Below are 16,295 nucleotides of genomic sequence, written 5' to 3'. Positions count from 1 at the left end.
GTGTATAGGCATCCAAGATGTGAAAGGTGTGATTATTTTCAGAACCTAATCTCATACCTTCCCATCCTTGCTGAACTGAATATTGCAAATATATTCTGATTTGTATTTGGAATGGTGTGTTTCTAAGCAATCATCATTCTGAATACTCATCCCAACCAGGAGATGACCTGAATATTTAATAGAATAAAAGTGTATATATTAGATTACTTATTCAAATGCCTATCTGGCAGTTTGGATAGAATTAAGCAATAGTCCAATCTGGCTGTTGTTTTATGCATAGGATGTCAAAGCTAAACAGCCCTTAGAGAATATTTTCTTATTCTTTCTTTGCACAGAACCTCATCTTGTCCTGTTCACAGATGGGGAAACAGGCTGAGAGAGGGGGGCATAGAGCACGAGATGGGAGATCAAGGACCAGTGCTACCATTTAGTGGCTAGGCAAGGTAATATTGTCCCTGTTGGACAAAGGAAGCAACTGAGGTTTGTTGTGGTGAAGTAACTTTTGCAGAGTCACATAGCTGGTAAATCACTGAGTTTGTCTGCATCCCGGGCCATTATTCTTTTGCACTACCTCACTGAGCCCCTAATATAGCCTGAGAGTGTGTTTCACCTTTCATGCCACCTTCAAACTATCTGGCAGGTGCCTCAACTATGAAATCTTGGGAAGTGATATTATTATCCCTGTTCCATAGTTGAGGAAATGCCATGAAATACGGAACTACATTTTAGATTGCCCAAACCAGGGATTCTACCGCACAGCTATTCTACCTTCCATGCTCTAAATGCTCCACAACATCAAGCACGAGCACATTGTTCTGCCTTTCCAATAGCAAAAGGCAATAACCCCAAATTTGCCTTTTGAAATTAACCCAAATATTCCTTTTGATGGAAAACGTTCCCTCAGAAGTTTGGTTAGATGTCATTTCTAAGAAAACTTCCCTGTGCACTCCCCACCCCAGACCCCAGAGCACTTCTCACACAGTATTGTCATTGTATAGGGGTATTCTCCCCACTAAATCATGAGTACTATGAGTCCAATAACCACCTCTGACTGTTCTCTGCATCTCCAGCATGGGAGTCTGGGACCCAGCAGATTTCTGAGATTTGCTGAACAATGAATACATATTTGGGTAGCATCACTGCAGGGTGATGTAATAAGACTATGTGGTAGGAACTCAAGGGGAAGGGACTCTTCTCCCCCACCCAACCGACCAGAGTTTGTTAATCTCTGGCTATCAAAGAGAATATGGCAAGCCCTGAAACTTAACATGGTGCTTCCATCCCCAGCAAACAATAACTAAAATGTAGAACAACATTTCTGAGCTTCCTATGATCTTGCCATTGCTGGGGAAGAAGACAACACCATCTGTAGCACATGTTTCTATTCAGACTAGAACCTTGCTTCATCTCACCAGACAATTCTGAAAGCACTTCAGCATTTTTTCCAGTACCATCCTTGCTAGTCTGTCCCTCCAGACCCCTAGAGCCCCTACCCTTCCAGGAAGGATTCCCCAGCTCAATAGCCCACCATGATATCTCCCTACTAGCTTCTCTTTCTCACTAAATGCACCATTCCTCTTATTTGTCAGTTATGGATGGTCAGTGTGGGTGGAGAGGGTTAGTGTGGGTGGAGAGAGGCAGTGTGGGCCAGTGAAGAGATCATCACAGGCTCTGGGCTCAGAGAGGCTTGTGTATAAATCCCAACTTGACCAGTGAATAACTGTAGAACCTTGAAACATTTCTTTAACCACTCCCAGACAGTAAAATAGGAGTAAAACTTCACTCTCAGAATTTTTGGGAGGTATACAGGGACCCTGATAACTGAGGGCATTTTCTCCAAAGCTACGGAGCTCCTGCCTTATCTAGAGACAACCCTGTAATGGGATACCTTTTAGAAATAATGCTGTGGCTATTGCACATAGAAGGATTGGAAAAGAGGCAGTAGAGGAGAGAAATCAGGCAGGCGAATTTGCAGGAATGGTCATGGGTTGGCAGGATGGAGAGGAGGTGTGGCAGTATAAAGTTATAGAAGATAATAGCCTGAAAAAAAGAGGTAATAAATAATAATAAGAGCTAGTGTTTGTGAGCTTCTACTCTGGGCCAGGAATTATGCTATCATTTTTTGGGATTTTTTAAAATCTTGTTAATAATCTAAGATTTTTAATCTCCATTTTATAGATGAGGAAACTGAGATGTTGAGAGGTTAGGCAAAGTATCCAAAGTGACAAAATGACATACTAAGAAAACTTGGATTCAAGTCTAGACAATCTCATTTCAGAGCCTAAGTGCTTAACCACCAGACTAGCTCACAATTATAGCAGAGATTGGAGAAGAACCATTTAGATAGTGAAACTGGCAGAACTTGTTGAAAGATTGGCAAGAGTGGGCAAGAAAGAGGGTAAAGCATAGGATACTCTCAAGTTTCTCTCCCAAGGTCCACAGGTCCTGAGAAGCAGAGCCAAGATTTTAACTCAATTTTGTCTAATGACAAAGCCCTTCCTCTTTTCATAGCCTCAGAAAATTTTACCTCAGACCTTAGTGAGGTAGAGATCTGTAGCTTCCCCAGAATTTTATATTCCTTTGTTTAAACCATTATACCATGACTTGCTTTCCTTAAGATGTTGAGGGTATATATTTCTTTACAGAGGGATTTATTATCAATTACAAAGAAAAATTGACAGAAAAATGCATTTGATAGCTTTTCTTCTTTGGTGCCAAAACAAATGCAAAAGAGAACTCCAAGTGCCTTTGGAAATAGCAGTAGAGGAAGGGTAGAACATCCACTGTAGGCAGAGGGAGATTGGTGTGAGCTTGAGCTCTACTCATTCATCCCTTTACCTGGCCTTTCCCAGGACTCTTCTCAATGCAAGACTTGGGCTGGACACTGAAGAACAGTGCTGGATAACAGCCCCTGCCTGTAGAGCTCATAACCAAGGTGTGAGATAGACAAATAAGTGAACCTTCAAGAGCTATTTGACAGAAGAGGGAGGGTGTTCTCTACACAAGAGGAGATGCTATGTCTGGATCTTGGCATTGGGCAGAAGAGAGCCATGTGACCTTGGGCATATTACTTGACTTAGCTTCCTTATCTTTACTAGTGGGAATAATCAAGCTCACATTAGTCTGCTCTTTTCTCTCAGATACTCAAGGACCTATAGTGCTGTGTTGGTACTGGAGCCTTCACTGTTCCTGGGTGGATCAGGTTAGGCATGCAAACTGCAGAGCTTGATGCTGAGGGTGGGAATCAGAGGTCTATGGTGGAAATAAAACAGAAAAATACACACAGCCTAACCCTGAATCCCACTTGAATGGGCCGGGTAGAAATGTAAGTTCAAGTATGAAGTGAAAGGTAGAAGACAAGACATGAGTCCATAGGCCATGTGTTGTAATGGAGGGTGGGGCCAGAGGCAGGGCCTCTGGATATTACTGGGAGCATAGACATTGGAATCTCTGTGGTATACTCTGGATGGGGAGGGCTTTGTTAAGCATGCTGAGTGGTCCAGTACTATTAGGAGAATGAAATGACATTATGCATGTGAAGCCCCCAGCATACTTCCTAGTACATACAGTTAACTTTCAATGAATGTTAATTATAGAATTGCTCTCTTTTTACATCAGAGTTCACCAAGAGTTTCCAATGTACTAGGTCCTATGTTGGACACTGAGAGGAAAGGAATGATTAAAATGCAATTTCTGTCCTCAGAATCCCAGACTAATGGAGGTCCAGACACATAAATAAGATGTCCCAATTGAAGGTTCTAAATGACATAATGAGGTAGGCATAGAGATATGGCAGAGTGAGGGGGCATTATCCCAACCTAATTGTTCCTGGAAGGCTCCATGGAAGAGATAATGGCTAAGGTGAATCTTGAAGGTTAAGAAAGACTGAGCCAGGCAAAAATTAGTGAGAAATCCATGCTGGGAATGGGCACAGCTTCAACATAAGCATAAAACAGCATGGTGTGTTCAAGAAAGTAGAATATAAGGAGAGACAAGTGATAAGGTCAGAGAGGAGGCAGGGAGACAAGATCTGGAGACAAAGGAGCCTGGCCTCCATCCTGAAACTTTCTATCAACCGATAGGAAGCCAGTGAAGGGTTTTAGGCAGGAAATTAGCATGGCTCATTTTGTACTTTAATTAGGTCACTCTGACTGGTGGGGGAGAGGATGTTAGAGAGTGCCAGCTGGAGGCCAGGGGAAGTCTTTAGTTTGATGTTTTGAAGTCAAAAAAAAAAAAAACAAAGATATTATGGAGGCAAGGCCGGAGAGGGAAATGGCAGATGGAAGACAGGACTGACGAACGTGCAGCTCCCGGCCAGAACAGCATGTAGAGACTCACACTGTGAACTTTTGCTCCAAGAACCACTGCAAAAACATGCGAAGAAGACCAAAAGAATTCATAGATCCTGTGGAGGAAGCGGCTTGCTGTTGTAAACTTCACAAGACAGCTAAAAAACTGCAAGCTCCCAAAATATGAGAGGGTGAAACCTGCCTATGAACACACATCCCCACTGGGGAACCTGAAAATCCAGAACACAGAAGAAGGACAACCTTACCTAGAGCTGGAATGGATTTAGGGAGCTGAGCAAGATATTAAAGTAGAAGCTATGGGAAGAGCCCTGTAGGTACTCTCAGTCCCCAGCTGAAGCCCAGGGAAGCCATCCCTGACTTTATCTCACAGGGGTCTTTGGGGAAGGCAGCCAGAGGAACTAGGGAGGGATCACAAGGTGAAAGAAGATTCCAACTAAACTTTGTAATAATTTCAACTGAGCATAAATTTTCTTGAGCAGAACCTGGGAGTTGAATGGGAATGACTTTAGATACAAGTGGAGGAGCTGCAGCCACCAGTGTGGGCAGGCAGGGAGGGACAAGGCCAGAAAGCCACACTTGCTTTCTCAGTGAGGAGGCTGGTAACCTGGGGCAAGGTTCAAGCCCTGCACGTGGCCTGCCTGGATATAACTTTGCTGCTGTTAGTGGGGCACAGTGGAGTGAGACTGGCCTTGCTGTCTGTGTGGGAGCTGGGTGAGGCCTGTCACTGCCAGCTTTCTCCCTACTTCCCTGGCAACCTGTATGATGCAGCAGAGGCAGCCATAATCCCCCTTGGAACATAACTGCATTGGCCTGAGAACCACCCTCCCCTACGCTCTACAGTGGCCACAGCAAGCCCCTTCCAAAGAGAGTCTGAGCACAGATCCCCCTAACCCTACCCCAACCTGATGGTTTTTCTCTACCTGCCCTGGCAGCTGAACACAAAAGACATAAACTCTTGGGAGCTTTACAGCCCCATACATTCATTGCCTGAGAAACCTGAATACTTATCCTGGCCAACGTAGGGCAAGCTTATGTCCCCCTTCTACTACCACAGCTGGTGCTCTCATGAAACAGAATGATCTTTGGGTAAGCAATGAAATCAAGACGGAAAGTAAAAATTCTTTGAACTGAATGGTAATAGTGACACAAGCTATTGAAATCTCTGGGATACAGCAAAAGTGGTGCTAAGAGGAAAGTTCATAGCATTAAATGCCCATATCAAAAAGTCTGAAATAGCACAAATAGACAATTTAAGCACACACCTCAAGGAACTAAAGAAACAAGAAAAAACCAAACCTAAAACCAGCAGAAGAAAAGAAATAACAAAGATCAGAACTAAATGAAATTGAAACAAACAACAAAAAAGATAAATGAAACCAAAAGCTGGTTCTTTGAAAGGATAAACAAAATTGATAGACCATTAGTGAGATTAACCAAGGAAAGAACAGAGATGATCCAAATAAGCTCAATTAGAAATGAAACAGGAGATTATTACAATGGATATCAGAGAAATACAAAAGATCATTTAAGGCTACTATAAGCACCTTTATGTACACAAACTAGAAAACCTAGAGGAGATGGATAAATTCCTGGAAATATACAACCCTCCTAGATTAAACCAGGAGGAAACAGAAACTTGAACAGACCAATGACAAATGGTGTGATTGAAACAATAATTTTTAAAATTGCCAACAAAAAAATGCCCAGGACCAGATGGATTCACAGCTGAGTTCTATCAGACATTCAAAGAAGAATTCTTACCAATCCTACTGAAACTATTCCAAAAGATACAAAAAGAAGGAATCCTCCTTAAATCATTCTATGAAGCCAGTATCACCCTAACGCCAAAAGACCAGGAAAGGATATAACAAAAAAAGAAAACAATAGACCAATATCTCTGATGAACATAGATGCAAAAATCCTCAACAAAATACTAGCTAACTGAATCCAACAGCATATCAAAAAGACAATACATCATGGTCAAGTGGGTTTCATACCAGGGATGTGGGGATGGTTTAACATATGCAAGTCAATAAATGTGATACATCATATAAACAGAATTGAAGACAAATAAAGTCACATGATCATCTCAATAGACACAGAACAAGCATTTGAAAAAAAATCCAGCATCTCTTTATGATTAAAACCCTCAGCAAAATCAGCATAGATGCGTCATATCTCAACATAATAAAAGCTATCTATGACAAACCCACAGCCAACATTTATACTGAACAGGGAAAAGTTGAAAGCACAGCCTCTGAGAACTAGAACAAGACAAGGATACCCACTTTCGCTGCTTCTATTCAACATAGTATTAGAAGTCCTAGCCAGAGCAATCAGAAAAGACAAAGAAAAAAAAAGGCATCCAAATCAGTAAAAAGGGAGTTAAACTGTCACTGCTTGCCAATGATATGATTTGACACCTAAAAGCCCCTAAAGACTCATCCAGAAAGCTCCGAGATCTGATAAATGAATTCACTAGAGTTTCAGGATACAAAATCAATATACACAAATCAGTAGCACTGCTATATACCCACAACAACTAATCTGAGAATCAAATAAAGAACTCAGCCCCTTGTACAGCAGCTGGAAAATAAAATAAAATACTTAGGAATATACCTAACCAAGGAGATGAAAGATCTCTACAAGGAAAACTACAAAACACTGCTGAAAGAAATCACAGATGAAACAAACAAATGCAAACATATCCCATGTTAATGGATGGGTAGAATCAATATTGTGAAAATGACCATGCTGACAAAAGCAATCTATAAATTCAATGCAATTCCCATCAAAATGCCATCATCATTCTTCAAAGACCTAGAAAAAACAGTCCTAAAATTCTTATGGAACCAAAAAAGAACCTGCATAGTAAAAGCAAGACTAAGCAAAAAACCAATCTGGAGGCATCACATTACCAGACTTCAAACTATACTACAAGGCTAGAGTTACATGGTACAGCATGGTACTGGTATAAAAATAGGCATATAGACTATTGGAACAGAATAGGGGACCCAGAAATAAAGCCAACAACTTACAGTCAACTGATCTTTGACAAAGTGAATAAGAACATAAAGTGGGTGGGGAAAGGACACCCTATCCAACAAATGGTGCGGAATAATTGGCAAGCCACATATAGATGAATGAAACTGGATCCTCATCTCTCACCTTATACAAAAATCAACTCAAAATGGATCAAAGACTTAAATCTAAGTAACCTAAAACCATAAAAATTCTAGAAGATGACATCAGAAAAACTCTTCTAGACATTGGCTTAGGCAAAGAGTTCATGATCAGGAAAGCAAATGCAACAAAACAAAGCAAAATCAACAAAAACAAAAGCAACGCAACCAAAGCAAAAATAAATAGATGGGACCTAATTAAACTAAAAGGCTTCTACACAGCAAAAGAAATAATCAGCAGAATAAACAGACAACCCACCGAGTGGGAGAAAATCTTCACAAACTGTGCATCCGACAAAGGACTGATATCCAGAACCTACAAGAAACTCAAATCAGCAAGAAAAAAATTCCCATCAAAAGGTAGGCTAAGGACATGAATAGACAATTCTCAAAAGAAGATATACAAATGGCCAACAAACATGAAAAAATGCTCAACATCACTAATTATCAGGGAAATGCAAATCAAAACCACCATGAGATACCAACTTACTCCTGCAAGAATGGCCATAATTTAAAACTTAAAAATAATAGATGTTGGCATGGATGTGGTAAAAAAAAAAAGGACACTTTCACACTGCTGGTGGGAATGTAAACTAGTGCAACCACTCTGGAAAACAGTATAGAGAGTCCTTAAAGAAGCAAAAGTAGAACCACCATTTGATCCAGCAATCCTACTAATGGGTATCTTACCCAGAGAAAAAGAAGTCCTTATATGAAAAAGACACTTGCACACACATGTTTATAGCAGCAAATTTTGCAATTGCAAAAATATGGAACCAGCCTAAATTCTCATCAACCAATGAGTGGATAAAGAAAATGTGGTATACAGGCCAGGTGTGGTGGCTCACACCTGTAATCCTAACACTTTGGGAGGCCAAGGTGGGTGTATCACTTGAGGTCAGGAGTTCAAGACCAGCCTGGCCAACATGGTGAAACCCCATCTTTACTAAAAATACAAAAATTAGCCAGAAATTGCTTAAACCCAGGAGGCGGAGGTTGCAGTGAGCCGAGATTGTGCCACTGCACTCCAGCCTGGGCAACACAGTGAGACTCTGTGTCAAAAAAAAAAAAAAGATAATGTGGTATATATATGTACATAGAATACTACTCATTCACAATAAGGAATAAAATAATGGCATTCACAGCAATCTGGATAGAGTTGGAGACCATTATTCTAAGTGAAGTAACTCAGAAAAGGAAAATCAAACATTATATGTTCTCACTTATAAGTGGGAGCTAAGCTATGAGAATGCAAAGGCATAAGAATGATATAATGGGTATAATGGATATCCATAATGGATATAATGGTACTTGGGAGGAAGGGTAGGATGGGGGTGAAGGATAAAAGACTACACATTAGGTACAGCGTACACTTCTTAGGTAATGGGTGCACCAAAATCTCAGAAATCACCACTAAATAACTTATCCATGTAACCAGAAACCACCTGTTTCCCAAAAACTATCAAAATAAAAAAGTCATTATGCTTTGGTAAAATTAATTAGAAAGGATTCTGAAATGGGAACAAGGGTTTCTGGGTCTGAAGTTAGATATGAAAGGTTAACATTTTACTACCATATTCAGTAAGCTGAGGTTCTATACACCATTAAACTTCACATAAGGGTGCGTATTGCCTTTAAGGGCCCTGCCAGGTTTAAGTCTTCAAGACTCAATAATTATATTTCTCTTCTTAGGGTGTGTATGTCATTGACCCCCTAGGAGGATATATGATTCAACTTCTGCTTTCCTGTGTCAGAGTGGGCTGCTGTTTTCCCATGATGGAGGTTTGCTTTTAACCTTACCTATTCTCCTTGTGGAAGATGCTATATTTTTGCGTGATTGGACAGTGTTAAGATCTGTGCCTTGATCAGGGCCATTCTGTGGCCAAGATCAGGATTCATAGTGTGGGACCCAATCTGTAACCAAGATTGCTTTCAGTCTATGGTTACAGAGCTGAGAAAATTATTCAGTTGAGATCTTTGAAATCATGTCTTTAGACTCATAACCACAGTGTCTGCTCCACTTACCTGACCTGCTAAACTGTGCTGAAGGGTCCTGGACAGATGAACATGCGTACTCAAGGATTCTTCTGGTCCTGGCTGTGCCCAACTGTGTATATTTAGAAGCTGGGGAGAAAATGGATACTCTGGATCCCCACAACCTCCACACTTCCTTCCAAGACAACGCTGATTCAATACACTGTCTTAGGGTGGCCTGTTTTATGACTGGGAACTCCTTAAAGGAAAGAGCTCCACTGGATTCATCAGTTTTTATGAGTTCATTATTCCTATCTATTTTAATTGAGGAATTCCCTAGTTGTAAGTACTGTGCTAGATATTGGAGATATAGAAGTAAACAAGCCACACATAATCTCTGCCTTCATGCAGACTAGTATCAATGCAGAGGTGAGAAAATAGGTGCTTTGATGGGACACAAGAAGTACTGGGTGCTAGTGGAACAGAGAACAAACATCCTAACCAAGTGTAGGATTAGAAAAAGTATTTTTGAGAATTAATGTTTAATTTGAGGTCTGAAAAATAAATAGTAATTGGACAAATGAATGGTATTGGGGAAAGTGTTATAAGTAGAGGGAACAGCTTGTGTGAATACCTATAAGTAAAAGGAAGGCACGAGAAGAAGGCCAGTTTGATCCTTGTCGTGGAACTGTTCTATATCTTGATGGTGATGGTAGTCATATGAATCTACACGTGATCAAATTGCATAGAACTGGCCAGGCATGGTGGCTGTAATCCCAGCATTTTGGGAGGCTGAGACGGGCTGATCACCTGAATTCAGGAGTTCAAGACCAGCCTGGCCAACATAGTGAAACCCTGTCTCTACAAAAAAATACAAAAATTAGCTGGGTGTGATGGCAGATGTTTGTAATCCCAGCTGCTTGGGAGGCTGAGGGAGAAGAATTGCTTGAACCCAGGAGGCGGAGGCTGCAGTGAGCTAAGATTGTGACCCTGCACTCCAGCCTGGACAACGGAGCAAGACTCCATCTTAAAAAATTGCATACAACTAAATACACATACATATACACAAATGAATATATGTAGAACTGGTGAAAGATGAATAATGTCAATGGATTATAACAATGTCAACTTTCTGGGTATGATACTGTACTCTATCTAGTATGCAAGATGTTACCATTGGAAGAAACTGGGTATACAGGATGTCTCTCGATTATTCTTACAACTATATGGCATCTATAATTATCTAAAAACAAAAAGTTACTGAAAGAAGAAAAAGGAAGAGAAGGGGTTTAGGAAAAGGGGGAGGGGAAGGAAAAAGAGAAGAACAAGGTAGCAGCCAGTTTGACTGAAGCAAAGAGAATAAGGGAATATGTAGCATGAGTTGAGCCCAGAGAGCTGGTAGGGGATAAAGATCATATAGGATTAAAATCAGGTGGGACTTTATCCAAAGACAGATAGATGAGAAGCTTTTGGAAAGTCTTTTCTGAGGAGTAACATGATCAAATTTGCATTTTAGGATGATCATTCTGGTTTGGGGAATGCATTGGGAAGGGGTAAGATTTAGAGCAGGGAAATAAAAATTGAACTAGGATATAGTGGAGAAGATGAATAGATTTGAAAGATATATATGGTACAGAACCCATGGGAGTTGATGACTAAGAGGTGAGAGGACAGTAGGAGTCAAGAATGACTCACTGGTTTCTAACCTGATCTTTGGGTGGATGATAGTACTCTTTACTAAAACAGGAAACATTTGAGGAGAAGCAGTCTTCTCAAAAGTTTGAAGAGATGGATTTGAAATATTTGAGATGCCATTAAGACCTTAAAGTTGATATGTCTAGTAAGCAGCTGTATGCCTATGTTACTGGAGCTCAGAATAGAAGTCTGCAGTAGGTGAGTGCATACACAGAATGAAAAAGGCCAGAAGGCCTACAGTAAAATTTTGAGGAATATTGACATCTGAAATGGGGGTCAAGGAAAAGGTGCCTACATGGAGACTGAAGATTATCAAAGAAGTCAGAAGAACTTAAACATTACTGAAATTAAGAGGAAAAAAGTTTTCTGGAAAAAGGCAAAGTCAACAGTGTGAATGCTCCTGAGAAACCAAATGAGGCAAAGTCCTTGAATCAGTAAGTCATTGGTGACTTTGGAGAGTAGGTTCGGTAGAGGCAAAGGCCAGACTGCAGTGGAGTTGAGGAGTGAATGGCAGGTGAGTGGATGTTTATAATAACTATGCATAGCACTTTCTTCCAAAAAGTTCTACTTTTGCAGAGGAGGAGAGAAGGAAGTAATTGAGGGAGAGGCAGGGATGAGTGAGGGTTTTGAAGTGGCCATTGTTGCTTTTTGAAGCTGAGAAAGGCTTGGGCATGTGTAAGTGCATGTAGGAAGGAGCCCTCCAAAGATAAGAGGTTGAAGACCCAGTAGGAGAGCACAGGGCCTGGAATGGGGCAGGTGCTCCTTGAATACCAAATGTTTTCTGAAACAAATAAGCAGGGAGAAAGTTCCTGTGGGTACAGTCTCTGGGTTTTGTCACACCCCACTAACTGTTCTAAAAATGTTACTGTGCTTCCTCTTTCTGAAACAGCCAGGACATTAAGAATTGCATGAAAACCACCTTTTCAAACTCCCTAGAGAGGGCTCAATTTCAGATCCCAGCCAAGGTGTTTCCTCTCTGAAGTGCCTATGTGGCTGGATTGGCCCCTTCTCCAACAGCACCTAACCCTGGCTCCTAGCACAAGGGTAGATCCCCAAAGCAGCAGCAAACAGAAAAGTTTCCACTGGGGCTTCTTGACCACCAAGGTCAATGTGCCTGGCCCACTCTTGAGGAATCAGCAATGGCCAGGCATATTCTCTCACTGATGACTTTATACCCACTTTGAAAAGGCATTGAGGCTGACTAGATAACCTAAACAGCTTAAAAGAGTGTGCTTAGAGATAATAATGTTATTACATTTAATTCAGGCACCCCCTTCAATGTCAGTCATTCCCCTTTATAAGCTACTACTACCTTGTGTAAGGTACCTAACTTTTTTGTTTATCAGTGGGTGGCAAGCAGTCAATGGAGTTGCTATAAAGAGTAAAATGAGAGAACGTAAGTAAAAGAGCCAGGCATATATTAGATTCTTAATAAATTCACATCTCCTTCCCCTTCTTGCCAGGAGCCGAAATTTTCTTTCTCCCAGCAGGTGCCGAAGTCTTGAGTCTGAGGGCCAAAGGGGCTGGACTTAGAGAGAAAAGAGAGGTATTTCAGGAAGTACCTGACATGGATAAACCTCAGGATAATACCATCTGTCTCTTAGGTGATTTTTGTTTTTTTATTTTTGGGGTCCTGCTATAAGAGGGCTTTAGATTTAATATGTGAAATGAAAGTTCAGACTAAACGTTAAATTGAGGATGGGGGAGTTTGTGAGAGAGATGCTCTTCATGTTATGAAAAGGATCCTTTACGTTATCATAAAGTTTCTTTAAATATGTGCTCCCCTGGTACAATTAAGCATTTGTTTACAGATCATTAATTATCTGGCAAAGAGGCTTAGCTGGAAGGAATGTGTCCTAGAGACACAGCTGGAGAATTCAGAGCTTGTGCCAAGTGAGAAGCCATCAGAACCAGAGACAGTAAAGCTCAAAAATGATTGTGTAAATCAGAGATGAAAAGGAGGTCAATTACCAAGAGTTGGTCATGCGGACACTCAGAGATTTTTAGCTAGGCTACATGGGTAGGTAGTGGGGCCATTCACCAAGTCAGAGAAAGCAAAAGGAGAACATGTATGGACTATGAATGGGGGTAAAAAGAGTGGTCTAGTTCAATTTGGGATATTTTGAATAGAAGGTGTCTGTAGGACATCAAGGTGAAGAAGGGGGTCTAGAAGGCAGATGAATATTACCAACATACTCCAGCAATACTTAAATATTTGTAGTTTCCTAAAAATTTAAAAACTAGTTCACACTTTTCTGCTTCTACACTAGGCTCTCTAGCCTGAGTGGTGTCTTTCCCTCTGTACTTTCCCACACCTGCTAAGCTTCTACTCATCCTTGAGGTATCAGCTCCAACTATCCTCTTTGGGAAACCTTCCCTGGCTTCCTCAGGCAGACATGGACTGTCTGTCCTTTTCCTGGACAAACTACTTCTACTTACACATACCTCCATGAGTATCGAGGCTCACAAGATTTCCTGGCTTAACCAAGATTACATAATTTAATAAATGTAATAGGCACAGCTCAGGGAACTCATTAAGTGTTACATCATTTATTCTGTTGGAATTATTGCATTTGCTGCCTTGCATATCTCCCAATTCTATTGGTTTCCTAAGGACACCACAAACTGTGTCACTTAAAACAACAGAAATTGCATTTCGGCTCTCTGATCAGCGCCATGGTGGTTGGCAAGAACAAGCGCCTTATGAAAGGTGGCAAAAAGGGAGCCAAGAAGAAAATGGTTGATCCATTTTCTAAGAAAGATTGGTATGATGTGAAAGCACCTGCTATGTTAAATATGAGAAATATTGGAAAGATGCTCATCACCAGGACCCAAGGAACCAAAATTACATCTGATGGTCTCAAGTGTCGTGTGTTTGAAGTGAGTCTTGCTGATTTGCAGAATGATGAAGTTGCATTTAGAAAATTCAAGCTGATTACTGAAGATGTTCACGGCAAAAACTGCCTGACTAACTTCCATGGCATGGATCTTACCTGTGACAAAATGTGTTCCATGGTCAAAAAGTGGCAGACAATGATTGAAGCTCATGTTGATGTCAAGACTACCGATGGTTACTAGCTTCGTCTGTTCTGTGTTGGTTTTACTAAAAAATGCAACAATCAGATATGGAAGACCTCTTATGCTCAGCACCAACAGGTCCGCCAAATCCAGAAGAAGATGATGGAAATCATGACCCAAGAGGTGCAGACAAATGACTTGAAAGAAGTGGTCAATAAATTGATTCCAGACAGCATTGGAAAAGACATAGAAAAGGCTTGCCAATCTATTTATCCTCTCCATGAAAAGTAAAAATGCTGAAGAAGCCCAAGTTTGAATTGGGAAAGCTCATGGAGCTTCATGGTGAAGGCAGTAGTTCTGGAAAAGCCACTGGGGACGAGACAGGTGCTAAAGTTGAACGAGCTGATGGATATGAACCACCAGTCCAAGAATCTGTTTAAAGTTCAGACTTCAATTAGTGTCAAATAAAAAGTGCTATTTGTGAAAAACAAAAACAAAAACAAATAACAGAAATTTATGTTCTCACTGTTGTAGAGGATGCAAGTCCAAAATCAAGGTGTCAGCAGAGCTGGGCTCCCTCTGAGATTCTAGGTAGAATCCTTCCTTGTCTTTATCTAGTTTCTGATGGTGGCCATCGATCCTTTGGTGTTCCTTAGTTTGCTTGTAGCTGCATTACTTCAATCTCTGCCTCTGTCATCATATGGCATTCCTCCTATGTGTCTCTGTCTTCATATGGTATTTTTCTCATCTTATAAGACACAAGTCATATTGAACTAGGGCCTAGCCTAATGACCTCATCTTAACTTGATTATATCTGCAATGACCTTAATTTCAAATAAAGTCACATTAACAAATTCTGGGGGTTAGGACTGCAACATATCTTTTTAGGGACACAGTGAAATCCATAACACCCATTAAAAATTATTTCCTGCAGGATAAGGACCATTTCTTGTTTGTTTCTGTCCCAACACTTAGAGTCTGGCACAGATAAGGTGGCTCAGGACATGTTTTTTGAATGATTGACCATAAAACCTGCTTTCCAAATCAAACTATTTTTATGTTTTATGAACATCAGTGCCTACTATATGCAAAGATCTGAGGTAGATGCCTTATGCTCTTTTATTTAATTTTTATCAAATGCCCTAATTTTATCTCCATGTCCAACAAATGAGAAAATTTAACAAGTCAAGTGACTTACTCAAATATGCACAGCTAATGGGCTGTAGAGCTGAGATTTAAACCCAGATTTTTCTGATTTCAAAGCACAGATCTCTCCACTATGTTCTACTGCCTTTTCTCTTACCTCTGTTTTAGTAAAGTCTCTTTGTAAGTTCAGACTACCTCAGCTATGCTTAGGGCAACCCCCAAAATGGGTTGGGTTCATTCTTTGGCTCATGTGTTAAAGAATTAACAGAACCCCTTGATGGGGATGGGGGAATGGAGGGTAGTAGTGGGGAGGGCAGCATGGAAATGGTAGCAGGACTGCAGATAGACTCCAAGGGGAAGGTGATTTAGAGAAGAGAATTAATTGGTCCTCTCCCACCCGCCTCCTCAGCTAAAAGGCTTCTTCTAAGGCTAAACCTGGAAAATGCTGACATATGTTTATTTAAGACTAGGTAAGCTAATGCCCTGAGGATGAATGAGATTACCTTTTACTGAAGGCTCTTCATTGTAATCAAGGGAATGCAGAGCAATGGAGGACAGCGAAAAGGCCCACTAGAAGCTGAGCTTCATTATTAATTTGGTCATGTCTTAATCAGTTTTGTGCTGCTATAATAAAATACCACAGACTAGGTAATTTATAAACAACATGAGCTTATTTGGCTCATGGTTCTGGAGGCTGGGAAGTTGAGGGGCTACATCTGGTGAGGGCTTTCTTGCTGTGTCATAGCATGGTGGAAGGCATCACATGGCGAGACAGATGAGAGAGATGAGAGAGAGGGACAAGCTCACTTTTTTTTTTTCTTCAGATATAAGGTCTTGCAATGTTGCCCAGGCTGGTCTTGAACCTGGACTCAATCCATCCTCTGCCTCAGACTTCCAAGTAGCTGGGACTACAGGCTTGTGCCACTGCGCCCAGCTCAAACTCCTTTTTATAACAAACTCACTCTTGCAG

General features: G+C 40.9%; 1 protein-coding gene and 1 pseudogene across 6 annotated transcripts in view; one reads left to right on the top strand and one right to left on the bottom strand.

Moving 5' to 3' along the window:
* Positions 1-16,295, bottom strand: part of AGBL4 (ATP/GTP binding protein like 4) — a 1,474,608-nt gene that overhangs the window by 312,057 nt on the left and 1,146,256 nt on the right. The window lies entirely within an intron of this gene.
* Positions 13,835-14,667, top strand: LOC111523262 (annotated as a pseudogene). The gene has a single exon (XR_002725482.3). The product of XR_002725482.3 is annotated as a 40S ribosomal protein S3a pseudogene (transcript).

The sequence above is a fragment of the Piliocolobus tephrosceles genome, chromosome 1 (genome assembly GCF_002776525.5).
Source record: "Piliocolobus tephrosceles isolate RC106 chromosome 1, ASM277652v3, whole genome shotgun sequence".
Taxonomy (NCBI): domain Eukaryota; kingdom Metazoa; phylum Chordata; class Mammalia; order Primates; family Cercopithecidae; genus Piliocolobus; species Piliocolobus tephrosceles.
Note: the sequence above shows the minus strand (reverse complement) of the source record. Positions and strands in the feature narration are given on the sequence as shown.